This window comes from Oryctolagus cuniculus, chromosome 11, assembly GCF_051225735.1.
Source record: "Oryctolagus cuniculus isolate XC-2025 breed Fujian yellow rabbit chromosome 11, ASM5122573v1, whole genome shotgun sequence".
NCBI classification, from domain to species: domain Eukaryota; kingdom Metazoa; phylum Chordata; class Mammalia; order Lagomorpha; family Leporidae; genus Oryctolagus; species Oryctolagus cuniculus.
In genome coordinates this window covers 105,568,214-105,588,211 of record NC_142877.1, presented here as the reverse complement: position 1 = coordinate 105,588,211, position 19,998 = coordinate 105,568,214, and the positions used below count along the sequence as shown (strand labels likewise).

At 37.9% G+C, this 19,998-nt stretch overlaps 1 long non-coding RNA gene across 4 annotated transcripts in view; it reads right to left on the bottom strand.

Annotated features, from left to right (window-relative positions):
- Positions 1-2,660: 2,660 nt before the first annotated feature.
- LOC149123599 (uncharacterized) overlaps positions 2,661-19,998 on the bottom strand; it is a 71,934-nt gene continuing 54,596 nt past the window's right edge. For 2 of the 4 annotated variants that reach the window (XR_016216254.1, XR_016216256.1), the window contains 2 exons: positions 16,417-16,531; positions 2,661-2,921 (listed from right to left, as the gene is read on the bottom strand). This is a non-coding gene — a long non-coding RNA (uncharacterized LOC149123599). Of the gene's footprint in view, positions 2,922-15,049; positions 15,249-16,416; positions 16,532-19,043; positions 19,163-19,998 lie in introns of those variants that run through there. The other 2 variants (XR_016216257.1, XR_016216255.1) reach the window with 2 other exon arrangements.

Genomic DNA, 19,998 nt, shown 5'->3' with positions numbered 1-19,998 from the left:
ATCACTGAGGGAAACATTTCAAATCCAAGGTAAACCATAGCTAAATGTTCTCTGTCTGGACAGCTTGCCCTCCAGGAGATCTGAATTTACTCAAGGTCAAATGGAGACCAAGGTCAGAAGCAGGACCTGGAACAAAATCTTTAATTCCCAATTTGCTCCAAACCCAGGCTGAGTATTACACCCAAGGCTAAAACAAGCATTGTATCAGAAATCTGTCAGCATTGAGTAAAATGAAACAAGTTCATTGAAATCGAAGTACCATCTTTAAATAACTTGGTTTTAACAATATGAAACCATTGCTTTGAAATGTGAAGAAGGTCTACATGGAAAATGCTTGCCAGTCCCGCAATGATACTGAGCAATGCTTGAATGCTTTTGTGTAACACTCTGGGATATACAAAGTGCTTCTACCTGCACCACCTCATTTTGCCTTCACAGTCAGTCACTCAGTGAAATACACAAGGCAGGAAATACCTCTGGGGTCTCAAGTCGATCAGGAATTTCCAAAACACTGCTGGCCAACAAGGTATTGTGTGGAGACTCAGAGCCTATTCCTCTTTATCCACCATGTTCCTCACAATGAGGAAGTGTGTGTTTGATTCTCCCTCTGATGGTTATGGATGACTGCATGCAAGAGAAGGAATAGAACAAATGCTGGCCTGAGATCTGGTTGGAAAGACAGGACTGATGATAAATATACTGTTTCTCATCAAATGTAAGAAGCTCTGATACTCAAAAGATGCATTTTTTCCCAGTGATGCTAAAATGTGAAAAAGCCATGACTGATGGTGAATTGCAAGACGCCAAGAATTAAAGATATATCCCAATTGCTGAAATGTTGAAATGCAAAAAACAGCACATGGTATCCATGAACTAGAGTAATACAAAATACTGTGTATATATATATATATATATATATATTAATACCTGAGCGGTATTAATGTCTCATTATCTCAAATATACATGCAATTTAGAGAGAAGCAAGGTGAACGAGTTAGTATAGGTGGCTATGTTTGGGTTTAAGTCCAACTTCACTGGCGTTTAGGGTTGAAGATCTGAAGAGGTATGAATGAGACCAGTTTCTGTGCATGACACATGTGACAACCTCTGGAGTGTCTCTGATGGGATTTCCTAAGGAGTAGGCAAGCCGCCAGTGGTTATGATGTGACACTCAGAACACTTAAAGCCAGTGGATCTTCATGTTGATATATAACACTGAACAAAATAAAATAGAATAAAATCTGTTTCTGAGTAATGGGGACCGAAGGGGATTTAACAATGTTCTCAGACACATTGTAGATACTGACCAAAGCTGGAAATGACAAATACTATGAAAAAAATGAATAGAACTTTTGAATAATACCTTAGAAATTTCCCACATCAAATGAATCATGCTGGTCTTGAAAAAGATTATCTCATTCCTGTGGCCCTGTGGCATACTCAGAAAATCTTTCTTCTTAACAGTCGCTTTGCTGAGGAGCAGAAGGAATGGGAATGGATTCTCTGCCTTTGAAAAGAAAGGGAACTCAAAGATAGTAGGTGTAGGAAAAACATTACGGTCTGATTACAAAGGAAAGATATGAGGGTAAATCTTTTCCAGATGGAAGATAATGGATCATTCAAATTGCCTCTTGCGTATCATGTTATCTATAAAAGCATACTTTTCCAGACTGTGTCCCAAGGAAGTTTCATCCTATGGTCAAAAAGTTTGAGAAATTCTGAGAGAAATTCTACTCTCCTCCTAAAGTCTCACAATACACATCAGCACATTAAAGACACTGAGAAGTCCTGCAACATGATGGAAGTGGACAGAATTGAGATTCAAATCTGGTCTGTCTTTGAGGCTCATGCTCTTAACCATGCCGTTGTACTGGTCCATTCTAAATGAATATATATTATTTTTCTTAATTGTGAAAACTTTAAATTATACATAAAAGAAAAAAAATCCATATGGTCAATACCAGGAATTGATAAGCATTAACATTTTATCATGTTTCTTTCTTGTTTTCACATAAACATAGAAAATGAGAACATCACAGAAAGGTGCAAGTTCTCTGCTCCCAGGCTCATCTCTCCCCTCCCTCCCAGAAGCAAATACTGAACTGGAAATTGATGTGTATCCTTACAGTTGATTTTCTATTTTATAACAAATAAATGTTTGTAAGTACTATATATATTCCACTTTTTAAAAAGATTTATTTATTCATGGCCTTGTCTAAATATGATCAGAGTCGGTGGACTCAGGGGGCTTCCATAGCCTTGGCAGCTCATGACAAGAGCCTAGGGTGATTACTGATGCCATAAACAAGAGTGTCAATTTGTTAAGTCAACAACAGGAGTCACTGTGCACTTACTCCTCATGTAGGATCTCTGTCCTTAGTGTGCTGTACATTGAGATTTAATGCTATAACTTGTACTCAAATAGTATTTTTCACTTTATGTTTCTGTGTGGGAGCAAACTGTTGAAATCTTTACTTAGTGTATGCTAAACTGATCTTCTGTATATAAAGAGAAACGAAAGTGAATCTTGATGTGAATGGAAGGGGAGAGGGAGTGGGAAAGGGGAGGGTTGCGGGTGGGAGGGACGTTATGGGGGGGAAGCCATTGTAACTCATAAGCTGTACTTTGGAAATTTATATTCATTAAATGAAAGTTAAAAATAAAAAATGAAAAAAAGATTTATTTATTTATTTAAAAGGCAGGGCTACAGAGTGGCGGGGGGCGGGGTGGGGGCAGAGAGAGAAAGATCTTTCATGCACTGGTTCACTCCCCAAATGGCCTCAATAGCCAGAGCTGGGCCAGTCCAAAGACAGGAGCCAGCAGCCAGGAGCCAGGAGCTTCTTCCGGGTTTTCCAGAAGGGTGCAGGGTCCCAAGCAGTTGAGTCATCCTCTGCTGCATTCCCAGGTACATTAGCAGGGAGCTAGATAGGAAATGGAACAATTGGGACTCAAACTGGTGCTCATTTGGGATGCCAGCATTGCAGGTGGCAGCTTTATCCATTATGCCACAACTCTGGCCACCTATAATTCCATTTTTAAAAAATATTATATAAATACTGTTATGCTATATATATATATTATTCTAAAATTTCTTTTATCTTTCAATATCATGTTTCTGAGAGTTTTTTTATTTGTTGTCTAACATTTTATTATATGAAAGAGAACAATCTATTCATTTGCTTGCAGATTGACATTAAATCACTTCCAATTTTACTATTACCAAATGCTCTCACAAACGTTCTTGTCCGTGGTCCTTGTGCATAAGCAGAAGGATCTACTAGAGTATATTGCACAGAAGTGGAGAGTTGGGTCATGGAGTTCACATATTTTCAATATTGCAAGAGCTTATTCTTTTTTTAAAAAAGATTTATTTTCTTTGTTTGAAAGGCAAAGTGACAGAGAGAGATGGAGAGACAGAAAGAAAGTGATCTTCCATGTGCTGGGCCATTACACAAAATAGCCACAGTGGCTGGGGCTGGGCCAGGCCAAAGCCAGGAACCCAGAACAATATCTGGGTATCCCACAGGAAGCAAAATACTTGGGCCATCGCATTAGCAAGGAACTGGACCAAAAGCTTTGTAGCCAGACCTTGAACAGGCGCTCTGATATGGGATGCCAATATTGCAAGCAGCAGTTTAACCAACTGTGCCACAAGGCCAGTCCCACCCCTTCTTCTTTTTATCCAAGCATTCTTCAAAGCACAAGATGCCATGAAAAAAGTTTCAAGGTTTTGTAAAAAGAGTCAGAAAACCTGAGCTCCAAGTTGTTAACAGTCACAGAGAAGTTTTTAGTTTTAGTTTCCTCAGCTGTCAAATGGGGGTGAGAAGACTTTCCTGAGCTTATTTCCTGGGTTTTGGTGAAAACACGACTAAAACTGTGACAGTGAAGGCACTTTGTGATCTTGGGAGGTGCTGAGTCATGTTAATTATTTTTGTTAATAATTGGGCACATGAATCAGTCACTTTCATTCTTCAAACATCTTAGTGTCTACTGTGTAAGAGGCATCAGTTAAAGTCCCAGATCCTATCCAAAAGAACACATAGCTTAGTAACTGTATTTAATTCTTTCCAACTTCTTTTGGGCTGTGGTACCAATTACTTTATGAGTAACTCCTGGTTGTTTATGATTCTAAAATTCATTTGCCAATTGAACGTTTGAAATTTAAAACATTTCTCAGAGGAAGACATGCTATGACTAACCAGTACATGAAAAAACGCTCACCATTACTAATCATCAGGGAAGTGAAAATCAAAACCACAGTGAAAAATCCTACTATCAAAAAGACAAAGGGTAACAAATGTCAGCAAGATGTGGAGAAAAGGAAACCCTTGTACACCAGTGGTGGGAATGAAACTAGTACAGCCGTGATGGAAAACACAATAGAGTTTCCTCAAAAACCGAAAAGTTAGAGCCACCATTGAATCCTATAGCTGAGGAAAATGAAACCATTCAGAGAATGATCTGTACCCCCAAGTTCATTGTCATGTTATTCACAATAGCCAAGAAATGGAAGCAATGTAAGTGACCATCCATTGATTAATGGATAAACAAAATGTGGAACATGGCCCCAGTGGAATACCACTTAGCCACAACAAGAGTAAAGTCATGTAATTTGGGGCAACTGCTGGTTACTAAGTTAAGTGAACTAAGCCAAGCACAGAAAGATAAGTATCACATGATCTCATGCATAGTTGAAGTCAACAAAACAGGTGACCTCATGAAAGTTAAAAATATAATGTTGAATATCAGAGACCGAGGAGGGAAGGCAAGAGGTATAGGGGAAAGTTGGTTGATAGGCACTAAGTTACAGCTAGATAGGAATAAGAAGTTCTGGGGTTATATTGTACAGTAAGGTGAATGTAATATTAATGAATTATGTATTTCTCTGTTATAAAAACATATTAAATGTTTGAAGAATATTTACCCTGAGTATATATTACACAATGTGTATACTGAAACATCACATAACACCACATAAATGTTTTATATTTTAAATTTTTGTTAATATACATGCACATTTTTCAAAAGAACACTCTGATGATCATGTTCCAAGCTTAAGTACAGACTATCAACTATATATAACAGAAGTTGTGCTAAATGATTTTGTACATATTATGTAATATATGCTCCCTAACAATCTTCAACTGTAAACTTTAATTAAGCCCATCTCACAAATTGGGAGCGTGAGGTAACAGAGAAGTTGATTAGCCTGCCTGAGAGCACACCACTAGAAACACTGGAGTCAGGATTTGAACCTAAGCCTCCTGTTATTTGCTTCCTTAATGTGAATATGTAGTGCTGCATTACCACTTGCGACACTGAGCCTTTAGCAGAGTGAACCAAGCATAATAAGTGGCAAGAAAAGGTGGTGGTAGCTCTGAGAACACATGTACCCACCCCTGACCAGAGTCAGCTGGTCTCCTACTAACTCACAAACAATAAATGTAGCAAGTTAGGTATTTGTTCTCTCTGCAGCAATCATCCCAGAAAGCTTTGGGACTACAAGGGAAGGAACTACAAAGAGAAAATATATTTCCCTGGGATTAGAGACAGAAATGTTTCCCAAGCCTGTCACAGCAAAAAGACCATTCCTGTAATGACTAACATCTGTATCGCTCCCCATAGCCTACATACAGAAGGTATCTATAAAATGTAGAAAGATGAAAGGGACTCTTGATGTATGACGCTTGGGACCTTAGAGACTTTGGCATCCTTTTTTCCCCAAATAAATGCTCGTAAATCAGAGTGTATGTCTACACCATATAAATTACTATAAACATGAAGTTTGAGGGTACTATTGAAATTAAGCATAAAACTAATAAATCCTTCTAAAGACAAAATCTCTATCCAATGGTCTCAGAATAATTTTAAACACAACTTTATTTGAAGCAGTAATGACCAATTAGAAGAAGAAAGGAGGAGAAAGTCCTCATTCACATGAGACACAAAAATTACAAACCACCTGTGAACAAAATTAATGCAAAAAGAAAATCACAGAACAAATCTCACTTATGAACAAAGTCTGGTTTTGACATCATTCTTAAGATAGACTTAAATATGTTGGCTAGCCTTCCACCTGTTTACATCCTTTGGTATGGTTTGCATAAGATGGGAATTCTCTGTTTCTTAAAGCTTCCCATAAAGTCACGTGGGCCTCGTGCCTTTTCTTAGAAAAAAATTTCTGCCTTTGGCTCCCATTTCTTTCTTGTTTATTGCTCTATGGTGTTGAGCTCATTTTACATTTTTGCTTGTAAATATTCTGCTTATTTATGTTTCAGATTCCTTGGTGCAAAGTTTTTCATCAAATTGTCATAATTTCTTTAAATATTTTATACATTTCTGTTTATGCTTCTATTTTCATTCCAGATTCTGTTTGGACTTTTTTTTATATATATTGTTTTGTTTTTCCAGAACATTGTTGATTTCATAAGACTTTCCAAAAAATCAACTCTTGATCTTGTTAATCAACTCTACTATTTCAATTTTGTGTTTTTCAGATTAAATTTTGCTTTTCTCTTGATTATTTCTTCTAATAAACATTTTTTCTAGCTTCCTATATGAAATACTAATTTCCTTTGAATTTTTGGAAAACTTATTTATATTGAAGGCCGAGTTACAGAGAGAAAGACAGAGAATCTTCTGTTTTTTGGTTTACTCCCCAGACGGCTACAATGGCTGTAACTGGGCCAGCATGAAGCCAGGAACTGGGAGCTCCATACAGGTCTTCCACATGGGTGGCAAAGGTAACTTCCACTGCTTTCCCAGGCCCATCAGCAGGAAGCTGGGTTGAAAGTGGAGCAGCCAGGATTTGAGCTGGCACTCAAATGGTGTCACAGGTGGCAGCTTAACACACTGTGCCATAATGCTGGTCCCACTTTGTTTCTTTAATAAACAATTTAAGTATATAAATTTTCTTCAGTACCAATTTGGTTAAAATCATACAATGTTTGTTTTGATTCAATTGTAAACATTAGTTGATTGAGAAATTAAGTTAAAGTTTATACTTGTTTTGATTTACGATCCAGATATATAACCTGTTGCAAATCCATATTTTTGTTGTGAACTTAACAGTTTTATGTCACTGCAGTCAGTGTACATGGCTGAAACAGTATCAGTCCTGGTAAAGCTTCCTTTGTGATATAGTACCAAATCCTCTCTTGTACCTGTTTCATGTCTGTTTGACTAAAAGTGATAATTTCCCATTGAACTTACAGTTCTTTATTTGGTATTTAGTCTTTCTTGTTAAATGTGTAGTTAAAACTACTTATCCACTTTAGTACTGATATTTGTACACTTATTCCTATCATTTTAACTTATTTTTTTCTCTTACCATGTCATTGCTTCACCTCTCTTGAGTTTATGGTCACATTGCATACTTTTTTCCTTTCATGTTCATCCACAGCTTTAAAGTGAAGCACTCAATTTCTCTTCAACATGTGTTTATTCTTATTCATTTTGTTTTCAAATGTTTTTTCCCAAAATAATATAGAATTAATCAGTATTTATGTTCTTCCCCAGCCAATATGAAGCTTAGCATATAGTTGCTTCTCTTAGATAACTAACACACCCTAAACTCTCAAATGTACCATTAGTGACAACTCAATTTTTAAAGCTTTTTATACAGTATTTAGATTGTTTGTTTGCTCATCATTGATTTATTTGATCATTTATTTATGCTTGTTCATTATTGATTCAGCAAGAAGTAAATTAAATCCAACAAAATTTATATATCCGATGAAATTTATTATTTAGCAGTATTATCTAGCAGTTCTCCCTCTCTCCTAATAGCATCCTTGGTTGGTAAACTTCGAGCCCTTGTGAGCTTGAAAATGTCTATTTATCCTTATTATTAAATGAAAGTTTGCTTGAATATCACATTCCAGATCCAAATGTATTTTCTCCTAAAGCATTTGGAAAATATTTTCCATTACTTTCTTGTTTCCAATATTGTTGATAAAAATTATTTTAAGCTTCATTCATTCCTTTGTGGGTAATCTGACCATTTTCTATAATAACTTTAAGGGATTATTTTTCTATCTTCCATTTTTTGCAGTTATAAAACAATCTAAGGGTTGTTTTCTTTCTCTAGGCTTTCACTTGGTGGGATATTCAAGTATTATCTATTTTTCTTTTAAATTCTTCTGTCTTTTTGACACTACTATTAGATAAGTGCTGGAACTTTTGAGTCTTGGATCCATGTATCTTTTCTTTCCTCTTTTCTATCTTTTTTTTCTAAGTTCATGCTGTGCTTTGAAAAGAATTCCTTTGTTAAGATTTTTTGGCTCAGTGGTTTGTTCTTAAACTCTACCAAGTATATTGTTTACTGCACTTACTGAATTTTTATACACACACATGTTCATATATGAATGAACATGGATATACTTACATACACACATGCATACACACATATTTTCACCCACATCACTAGTAGGTTGCTCTTTATTTCCATCACCTGTTCCAGCTTTGCAGTCTTTTGTTCTAATTTCAAAATCTCTTCTTTTATCTCTTTAAGTTCTTGCATTTTTTATTTGCAGTTACTTTATGACAGGCTTACTAACACTGTTTCCTAAGATGAAGGGTTTTCTACTTGCCTGCTTGTTGTAACCCTGTTGCCATGTAGTTGTTTCTCAGAGGGTGAGCAGTGTTTGGCTGTGGATTCAACTGTAACAGAATTTTCACTCTGTTTCTTTACCAGGTTGGTTCCTGCCTATAAAAGACTTATTGCTGGGACCTCTTTCTTCTCTTTCTTGGCCTTAAGTTCAGCAAAAACAGAACTTAAAGATTCTAGTATGTGTTCATTAACTTGTATTTGTATTTCAAGTTGTTTGCTTTATCTAGTTCAATATGATCCTATTCAGCAAGATAAGATTCACAGCAGTTGTATCTGTTGTGTATCAAAAATAACTTGGTAATATGTAATATCTTTCCTTAAATTTGGCTTTGAAATTAATATTAGAATAGCTGCTTTTCTTTTTCATTGCAGTTATAGCATCTACCATTATCCACAATTTTACTTTTCAACTTCCAAGGTGTGTTAAATATGTTCACTATCAAGACAAATAATTTTATTTTTAAATCTAGGTTTAGAATATCTTTTTACTTTTTATTTATAAAAAGGGAGGAAACTTCATTTATCTCTCATACATATAGTTTTTTTTAGGAAAGCTTTTATTTAATGAATACAAATTTCATAGGTACAGCTTTAGGAATATAGCAGTTCTTTCCCACCCACACCTACTCCCTCTCCCATCCCATTCTTCATTAAGATTAATTTTTGTATACAGAAAACCAACTCTATACTAAGATTTCAACAGTTTGCACCCACACAGACACACAAAGTATAGAGTACTGTTTGAAAACAAGTTTTGCAGTTAATTCTTGTAGTACACCTCATTAAAGACAGAGGACCTAATGGAGCGTAAGTGCACAGTGACTCCTGTTGTTGATTTAGCAATTGACACTCTTATTTATGACATCGGTAATCACCTGAGGCTCTTGTCATGAGCTGCCAAGGCTATGGAAGCCTTTTGAGTCCACAAATTCCATCAGTATTTAGACAGGACCACAAGCAAAGCGCAAGTTCTCTCTTGCCCTCAGAGGAAAGTACATCCTTTTTTGATGGCCCCTTCTTTCCATTGGAGTCTCACTCACAGAGATCCTTCATGTAGATCATTTTTTGCCACAGTGTCTTGTCTTTCCATGCCTGAAATGCTCTCATGGGCTTTTCAGCCAGATCCGAATGTCTTAAGGGCACAGTGTTATTTAAAGCGATTGTCATTCTATGAGACTGCTGTGTGGACTGCTCCCATGTTGGAAAATTACAGTTTTAAAAGCATAATAATACATCCCTCCCTCGCTCACTCACTCCCAGCCTCTCCATCTTCTATTGCATTTCTTTTAATTTTTACAATGACATACTTTCAGTTTTCTTTATAATCACAAGCTTATTTCTCCATTAAATAAATAATTCAACAAGTAGTAAGTAGAATAACCATTATTCCTCAAGAGTATAGACAAGAGCTATAAACAATAATAAAATCTCAAAATGTCAGGGCTGGCGCTGTGGTGTAGTGGGTAAAGCATCCCATATGGGCACTGGTACTCATCCCAGCTGCTCCACTTTTGATCCAGCTCTCTGCTTTGGCCTGGGAAAGCAACGGAAGATGGCCCAAGTCCTTGGGCCCCTGCACCCATGTGAGAGACCCGGAAGACGCTCCTGGCTTCAGATCAACGCAGCTCCAGCCATTGTGGCTATCTGGGGAGTGAAGTAGTGGATGGAAGACCTGTCTCTCTCTTTGCCTCTCCTTCTCTCTGTGTAACTCTTTCAAATAAATAAATCGATGATTAAAAAAAATCTCAAAATGTCAATATTGTTCATATATATTACATCTTTTGTACTCTGTTAGCTACCACAAATCAGGAAAAACATACAATATTGGTCTTTTGGGGAATGGCTTATTTCACTAAGCATAATGGTCTATATTTACATCCATTTTTTTGCCAAAGACAGAATTTCATTCCCTTTTCCATTGTGTGTATGTATTTTGTTATCCAGTTATCAGTTGATGGACATCTGGGTTGATTCCATATCTAAGCTATTATGAACCGAGATGCAATAAATTAGAGATAACTCTTTCATATGCTGATTTCATTTCCTTTGGGTAAATTCCCAGGAGTGGGATGGGTGGGTCATATGGTAGATCTACTTTCAGATTTCTGAGGACTAACCTTACCATCTTCCACACTGGTTGTACTAGTTTACATTCCCACCAACAGTGTATTAGGGTACCTTTTTTCCCCCATTCTTACCAGCAATTTTTTTTTATTTTTGATTGATAGCCATTCTTTATTAGATGTATTTTATTTATTTGAGAGGCAGATTTACTAGAGGGGAGGTTTTCCATCCATTGGTTCACTCCCTGAATGGCTGCAATGGCCAGGGCTTGGCCAGGCCAAGACCAAGAGTCAGGAGCTTCTGAGTCTCCCATATTGTGATGTTGTGGTATAGCTGGGCCCACCTGTGACGTCAGCATCCCATATGGGCAATGGTAAAAGTCTTGGCTGCTCCACTTCCTATCCAGTTCCCTGTTACTGCGCCTGGGAAAACAGCAGAAGGCGACTCAAGTGTTTGGGCCCTTGCACTCATGTGGGAGGCTCAGAAGAAGCTCCTGACCCCAGGCTTCTGTGTGGATCAGCCTTGGTTGTTGCAGCATTGAACCAGCAGATGGAAGATCTTTCTGTCTCTCCTGCTCTCTGTAACTTTGCCTTGCAAATAAATAAAGTAAACCTTAAAAAAAAAAAAAAAAACTTCCACCTCCTTCCCCCTTCCTTTCTTGTTTTTCTTTTAATTTTTGCAATCTCTAGCCATTTTTATCATGGTTATGAATGAGATTTTAATCCTCTAATTTTTTTCACCCATGGTATTTGTTGATGTAATCTTTGATTTTAAATCCATATTATGTATAATAATATTGTTTGTTTTATACTTCCAATTTGAGGGAAAATATTGAAATTCACATCGACTTATGTAACCATATTTATGATTTGATCTTATCTAATTTTTTTTTATTTTTTGAAAGGCAGAGTGGGTGGACAGTGAGAGAGAGACAGAGAGAAAGGTCTTCCTTTTGCCGTTGGTTCACCCTCCAATAGCCGCCGTGGCCGGCGCGCTGCGGCCAGTGTGCCACGCTGATCCGATGGCAGGAGCCAGGTGCTTCTCCTGGTCTCCCATGGGGTGCAGGGCCCAAGTCCTTGGGCCCTCCTCCACTGCACTCCCGGGCCACAGCAGAGAGCTGGCCTGGAAGAGGGGCAACCAGGACAGAATCCGGCGCCCCGACTGGGACTAGAACCCGGTATGCCGGCGCCGCAAGGTGGAGAATTAGCCTAGTGAGCTGTGTCGCTGGCCAGATCTTATCTATTTTATACTTTCCTTCTTATGCCCCAATTTCTTGTGGTATTACTTTACTAGGTTTGAGAATTTTTTTGCTTGATTTTTCAGTGTGTTAGAGAATGTAAGTTTAACTCTCCTCTTATTGATTTTCTCTTGGAATGGAATCCTTTAAATCTTTAAATATCACTCATTTTATCATTTGAGATTATTGTGCCTTTACTTTAATAATAATTTGATTCTATTTGTATCATTTTATTTTAATTTTTGAGAATGTTTTATTTGTTTTTGAGTTCTGTTTTTGGCTTCCACATCTGTCATCTTATGTTACAGTGTTTACATTTCTTCAAGCTTTTGTTTTCTATATTCTAGAACATCTCATATTTGTATTTTATGCCACTTGCTGGATTTTGTACAGGATTGATAATGTGGTCTACTACTTCCCATGTAGGTTTCAAGGTTATAATTGTATTTTAGTTTCAACATCTTTTTTAAAAACATTTTGTTATTATTTTATTCAAGAGACACAGGTAGAGAAAGAGAGACTAACAGATGGAATTTAGGGTCTCTCCCTAAATTCTCACAATGGCTAAGACTACACCAGGCCAAAGTCACATAGGTTGTAGGGAATAAACTCCTGGAGCCATAACCACTGTCCTCCATGGTCTCCATTAGCAGGAAACTGGAATCAGGAGGTGGAGCTGGGAATCGAATTCAGACACTCCCATCTGGGATGTGGGTGCCTTGACAAGCATCTTAGCTGCTGGGCTAAATGCCCATCGCTAGTTTCAATTTCTTTACATCATTTTATTTTCATCTCATCCTCTTCATTTTATATGTTTTATCCAATCTATTATATTTCATTCCCTTATTATTTCATATTGGTACATTTTAATTGTTGCTTGTTCCTCTTGATGGTTCTTTGTTGCATTTTTTTGTATATAGCATTGTGTTAGCCAATTCAAAGCACAGTGACAAAGATGGTATTCTAGGGCAGTACTCCTCCAAACGTGATCCACAGACTGGTACCATCTACAAACTATCTTTCTACTGGCCAGCGATAAGTACACATACCTCTAGATTCCCTCAGTGCATATCAGATAAAATAAATGCTCTCATTTTCTGTTCTTGTCTTAGTGTTGACTGGTGGTGAGCAGTCTCAAGACCAGCATTGATCTAAATGACACTTGGGCAGTGTTTCTGGAATCCAAGCGATGCCAGAATAATAGGACAGGAGGGAACCACAACCCCCACAGCTGCTTTCCTGCCCTGGATCATCCTATCTCTAGACATGTATATGAAAAAGTAATCAAAATAAACTTCTACTGAAGCACTTTATCTTGAATTATCATACTGACAGCAATTTTGCCTGTATATTAACTAATACTGTGCATCAGATCATTTTCAGAAACAGGTTCTTTGAGTTTTCCAGTATTTACCCCTTTCCTTTATTCAACCATACCTTTCTTCATACATATTTTTTCCAACTTTAATCATTCTTAACCATGGAAAAGTGCTTTAGGAAGATTTGTACACTAAGGAGCACTTAGGTCAGGCTTATGCTACATTATATGACAAAAAATCCATCTTTTTCAACTGTAAAACTGGTGGCAGGGGTGTGTAAGGGTGAGTGCACTGTATTCCGGCTCAATCCCCAGGTTCTCTCCCAATTTCACTCAACACACATCTGCTTCTATATTCATCACCTTGTTCTCTGGTACTCTGAACTCACAGTATTTCCTTTTTTTATAAAGAGTTTTATTTATTTATTTGAAAGTCAGAGCTACAGAGACAGAAGGAAAGGCACACTCACACACACACAAATCTTCTATCTGTTGGTTCATTCCCCAGATGGCCACAACAGCCAGGACTGAACCAGGCCAAAGCCAGGAGCTTCATGTAGGTCTCACACATGGGTGCAGGGGCTAAAGCACTCGAGCCATTTTCTGCTGCTTTTTCCAGACCGTTAGCAGGGAGGTGGATCAGAAGAGGAGCAGCCCAGACACGAAATGTTGAAATATTACCCATGTGGGATGTTTGCTTCACAGGTGCCAGCTTAACCTGCTACACCACACTGACCTCTGAACTCAATACATTTCTTTAAAAACTCAATTCCCATCCCCATCATCCATTGTTAGCAGAGTTCTTCATTTCCTCTTATACACACACACAGGCTTCACATTTTGTCAGAATTTATGTGTTGAATGGGGGTATGAATTATAAGAATTGCTCAGGACAGGAAATTAAGTTTAAAGATTTCTGGCACCAAATCAAATGCCAGTGAAGTCTTAGGTTTTGTTTTGCTTTCCCTGTAGTCTTCAAAACAGGACTAGCCAACTGATTGACTATTAAGGAGAAGGGAGAGGAACAGTCCAGGATAATTGCCATGTTTCTAGCTAGAACAACTAGGAAGAAGAGGAAGGTGGCGTTCACTGAACGGGGGTTTGACTGGAAAGAGAATGATTTTAGTTTTATATGTGCTGCCATCACAACACTGCAGTAGAAATTTCTAATAGGAGGGTGTCTGTATAATCAGAAGCTATGGACTAAGCATAGATTTAAATATCATCAGTATATGAGTAAAAACAAAAACCATGAGTAGTAGCACCTGAGAAAAGCAAGGGAGAAGGAGACCCAGGAAGAATGCTGAAGTATTAAAGGGTCAACTGGGATTGAAAGAAGAAGATAAAGACAGAGACAGACAGAGAGAGAGAGACAGAGACACAGAGACACAGACACAGATACAGAAAGACAAAGCTAGAGAGGAACAAAACCTATCAGAAAAATATGGTCGTGGGAGCCAAAGAGAGAAAATGCTTCAAGAAAGAGAAAATATCTCATAGGAAAAAATACAACTTAAGGGTTAAACCAAATAAATATTGAAAATCAACTCTAGATTCTGGAATTAGGCTGACCAGCCTCAACTTTCGGTGTTATTATGAATTGTTTCTAAATCCTTTAATTTATATGTATTTTTGTGGGAAATCAAGAAATGCTGCAGTAGAAGCTGTTCAGCTGACTTCTAAAACAGAAGTCTACACTACTACTGGGTTTTTTGTTTTGTTTTGTTTTTAGTATTTTTGCAATTCTTATTTGGTCAAGGACCATTTGGTTGCAAATAATAGTATCCCATTCAAATTAGGGTAAGCCAAAAGTGGAATGTTTTTAAAATAATACAAGTGTAATTCATAGAACCCAAAGTCAGGAAGTCTAGAGAAGCCTCATGGGAGATTGGAATGAGAAATTGGAAAAATGTCAGGGACCAAGATAGCTACTTTCCCCAAATCCTGTGGTCTCTTGCTTCTGTTTTTCTTTGTTTGTCCTCTTAATCCATTCCTCTCTGCAATCCAGATCTCTGTTTCTCCATGGACAGGAAAGAAAATGGCATCCAAGGCAATTATTTCTATCCTTTCTGCTGCAGCACTTCATGAGCCTGCATAGTGTTCTTGTGTCTCTATTCCAAATTTCTAGAAGAAATATATTGATCAACCAAATGCAGATCAATGTTTCTGTGCTGGGTCCAACCCACAGCAAGCAAGGCAAATCACATGTCCCTTCCCCATTCTGAGAATGAGAAAAATAAGAGTCAACTCTGAGAAAGGAGCCTGGGCAGGTAAATTAACACTGGCTGCTGAAATGTCCTTATCTCACCCAGTTCCTTTTTTTGCTTTGCTTACTGTCATCACCTTTCATCCTGTTGCATTTTCATTTCCCAATGTCCTATTCGCACGATTTCCCTATCTTTAAAAATCTCATGTATACTTGTATCTTATTAAAAATGTTTCTGGTTCCTGTTAAAACTCATTTTTTAATATAATGATCTTTGTCTACCAAACTCCAGAAATTTAATCTTTTTTTTTCAACCATAACTTTTCACAGTCCTGGAGGATTTCTCTTCTGCAAGATATATTTTTATATCTCTTGGAGTTTTCTCTTTATTCTAAAGGAAAGACAAATGCATATTAATTTGCTAATAATAGGATATATAGGGGTTTTACTTGCCCCCGCTCATGAAGAGCACCCTCCCTTTAAAATATGAGGAGGGAAGGGGTGAGTTGATATGAACAAGTTCTTGTTCAAATATCATCATCTAATAGTGTGCTAATAGACTGAAGGAAGAATTTCCTCTCCCTGTTGTCTTTCTCTTGTTCTCTAAACCAACCAAGGCCAAAAAAAATTACTATTCCCAAGTTGCCTTTAATTAAAAATTCCTGAAGATCAAGATCCTTAAGATATTTTGTCTGATCTGTTAGAGCTTCAAAATGTATAGCTGATGTTCAGTAATGGCTTAAATTTGACCTTTTGTAAAATGCAAATATGATCAGTTCATTTACCTGCCTACAATTTTTAATGTGTCTCTGCACATAACGAATAATTCAAGTTGCTTAGTATGGAATCCCAACTCCGTAATAATGTGGCCCTTACTTCTCATACCCTTAGCAGAGAAGCTCTAGATTTATTCTCACATGCATCCTAAAGGGTCATATCAACCTACTCGCAATTTCACTACAGACAGTGCACTTACTTACTTCTCTATTACCTGTGTCATTCCTTATGCCTTGAATCCCTCTTCCTTTTCTCCTCTGTTTGTAAGGTAAACTCTCATGGAGGCTGCCAGTCTCAGCTCCATCTCAACCACAGTATCTGGACAATAATGACACCTACTCAGAATTGGGCTCTCACTCCTCCCTGCTCCCAAAGCACCAGTACCTTATACGCCTCTATAAATGCACCCAAGACATTTTGTTAAATTGTTTTTTCAATCCCTATATGTTTAATTTCTACCTGAAACCAGTTAAGAACTCCATAAACATTTGGTGATCAAATCATTGAATACTAGATATTAAGCTTATAGATGCATAAGCAGCACACTCAGGTAGACATACAACTGACAGTATGTTCAATAATTTACTGGCCAACTCTGCAGTATTGCATGATGAATTAATTTTCAAGAAGAAGGAGTAGTTACAGAACCTCTTAATCCTAATTTACATGAACGCAACTGGATCTGTGGACACCAGTCTTTTTTGATTATGTGCTCAGAGAGAGGGAGGTAAATAAGATATGTGTATTTGTTTACAAAGCTCTTCAGCCTTCCCCTTTGTCACATAAACCAAGAGAAAAGTGGATCACTCAAGTAGCTCACAAGGGAAATACTAATAAATATCCTCTTTAAAGCTTACAGACTCTCACATTCTCTATAATCCTTAAAACAATACTGTATGCTAATTAGAATAAATATTATAAATCCATTTTATAAATACAGACACCCCTAGGGCACCAGGAGTAAAATGATATGCCCAAAGATTATTCTGCCAAAGGTAATGAAAGCAGCACTTAAATTCACATCTTCTGATTTCTTTGCTTAAGTGTTCATTTTGTTCAACCAGTTAGCAGAGACATCCAAGTAATATACAGATTGAACAGCTCAGTTTCTGGAGTAGAACAACACCAATAACAATTTACAGTACTTAGGTTTACTTTTTATATGTTTTCACACCGTTTTATTTGCTTCTTACAGCAGCCTTGTAAAGTAGATTGGACAAATGTTCCTACATTTGCTTAGTAGATGAAAAATCAGAGGTCCAATGAAATGAGATGACTTTCCCTAAGTTACGCGAAGTTAGTCATTGACAGACTTGATCCCTGATTGCTCTATCTATCCATTCTTCTAGATAGCCAATATCATGATATATAATGAAAGGCTCAACAATTATTAGAGTGTTAGCTGATTTTGGAGGAAAAAAGGAAAGATAAATAGAAGTAATTAGCTCATGTCTAGACAGCTCCAGAATTGTCTCAAAGGCAGACATGTACTATGATGCGATTCCTTTTGTACCATTCTTCTTTAAGGGAGGATCCAAATGGATCTGCAAATCACCAGTTGTTTTGCTTACCAGTAGCGTAATGTTGAGTACAGGGCACACTTTTACCTTGAATGTAAAGAGATATACTATAGTCCAGGGTAAATTTAAACTGTCCAGTTTTTATGGCATGTATTTTGAGCTCTGACTTTGTAAATTTCCCTGTGTTGAATTTTAAACCTATAATTTGGATTATTCATTCCCTTTTATCCAAACATATGCACTCTTCCAATATACATGTTTACTTCTGTGTTCACAGACACACAGCCTACCCACAAATATGAATGTGACACTGCATAATCAATCACACAAAATTTATTCAGACACGAACATATATACACACATGTACACACCATTTCATTATATTTCCCTCCCCTAATAAAACATATGGATGCACAAGACATACACTCATCCCTTTGGTTAATGCCTCTCTCTTGCACATGTGCTACCTTACATTCCTTTAACTAAACATGCACAAACACATGTGTTCATACACAAAATGCCAGGTTTCAAAATGATCAAGAATCATGTCAATTTTCAGGTCCTAAATGTGCCTGGAAAATCATTTAAACTTCATGCTAGGGACTAATTTGTGTAGGAAGGATTTTTGTACTCTGGAGTAAGAAGAATAGGGTGACATGACAGGGAGGCAACACTGAAGACTCATCTAAGAACATAGTCTAAAGCCAGAAAAATCATCCCAATCGTATTTATCCACAAATGTCTCCTCCACGCAGATGTCATAGATTTTGGAAATTTTCCAAAGTGAGTTGAGCGGGCACAGGCACAGAATCCTCTCTCACCTCAGATAAAATCCACATGGAATATGGGAAAGATGACTGGGTACTGGAAACAGAGGCTACATTTGGAAGGCCAGATTTACCTCCTAAACTTTTTTTTTTTTTTGACAGGCAGAGTGGACAGTGAGAGAGAGAGAGAAAGGTCTTCCTTTACCGTTGGTTCACCCTCCAGTGGCCACCGTGGCTGGCACACTGCGGCCGGCGCACCATGCTGATCCGAAGGCAGGAGCCAGGTACTTCTCCTAGTCTCCCATGCGGGTGCAGGGCCCAAGAACTTGGGCCATCCTCCACTGTAGTCCCGGGCCACAGCAGAGAGCTGGCCTGGAAGAGGGGTAACCGGGACAGAATCCCGCACCCCAACTAGGACTAGAACCTGGGGTGCCAGCGCTGCAGGCAGAGGATTAGCCTATTGAGCCACGGCGCTGGCCAGCCTCCTAAACTTTGAGTTTCAATTTCCTCATGTGTATGTAAAACAGAAATGATAATACTCACCGTCTAATACTGTAGTGAGAATTGAATGCAATGGGAGACATCCATAAACTGCAAATCACAGCCTCTGGCACACAGCAAACTCCCAATGATAGTATTAAAGTATGTTTTACTCTCCGAACACATGAGATGTTACACAAAGCCAGACTCTCCAAGGCATATATAAGGGGTCTTAAGAAGTTCATGGAAAATTCATATAATGAAAAAACTATTAATAGATTTCAAAACATTTTTGCACCAAGACAAACTTGTCTTTTAATTCCATTTGTCTGTGAACTTTTTGAGTTCCTTCATTCATAGGGAAGTTTTACAAAGAAATAGCATTTCAGCTGACTTCCTCATGACATTGACAACACTGGAAAGAAAAAAAAAAGAGTCTGGATTCTTATAAGAAATGATCAGGATTTAGAAATCTTTTCCATGAGACTTTGCTTTCCACATAGCTAGAAAAGGTTTTTGCTTTGTAAAGAGAAGTATAAATTAACCATGAAACATTTGGGGGAAAAAGAGGGGAAAGTTCTGATTTCCCAGGAGAGATGGCACATGGGATCCAAGAAGCTAGAAATCAGAGATCTTTCCTGAAAAGATAATGACTTGGAGGCAGTATTGTGTGTGTGTGTGTGTGTGTGTGTTTTTTAATTTTTTATTTTATTTTATTTTTTTTACAGGCAGAGTGGATAGTGAGAGAGAGAGAGAGACAGAGACAGAGACAGAGAAAGGTCTTCCTTTTCTGATGGTTCACCCCCCAATGGCCACTGTGACCGGCGCACTGCAGCCGGTGCACCACACTGATCTGAAGGCAGGAGCCAGGTGTTCTCCTGGTCTCCCATTCGGGTGCAGGACCCAAGCACTTGGGCCATCCTCCACTGCACTCCTGGGCCACAGCAGAGAGCTGGACTGGAAGAGGAGCAACCGGGACAAAATCCGGCACCCCGACCAGGACTAGAACCCTGGGTGC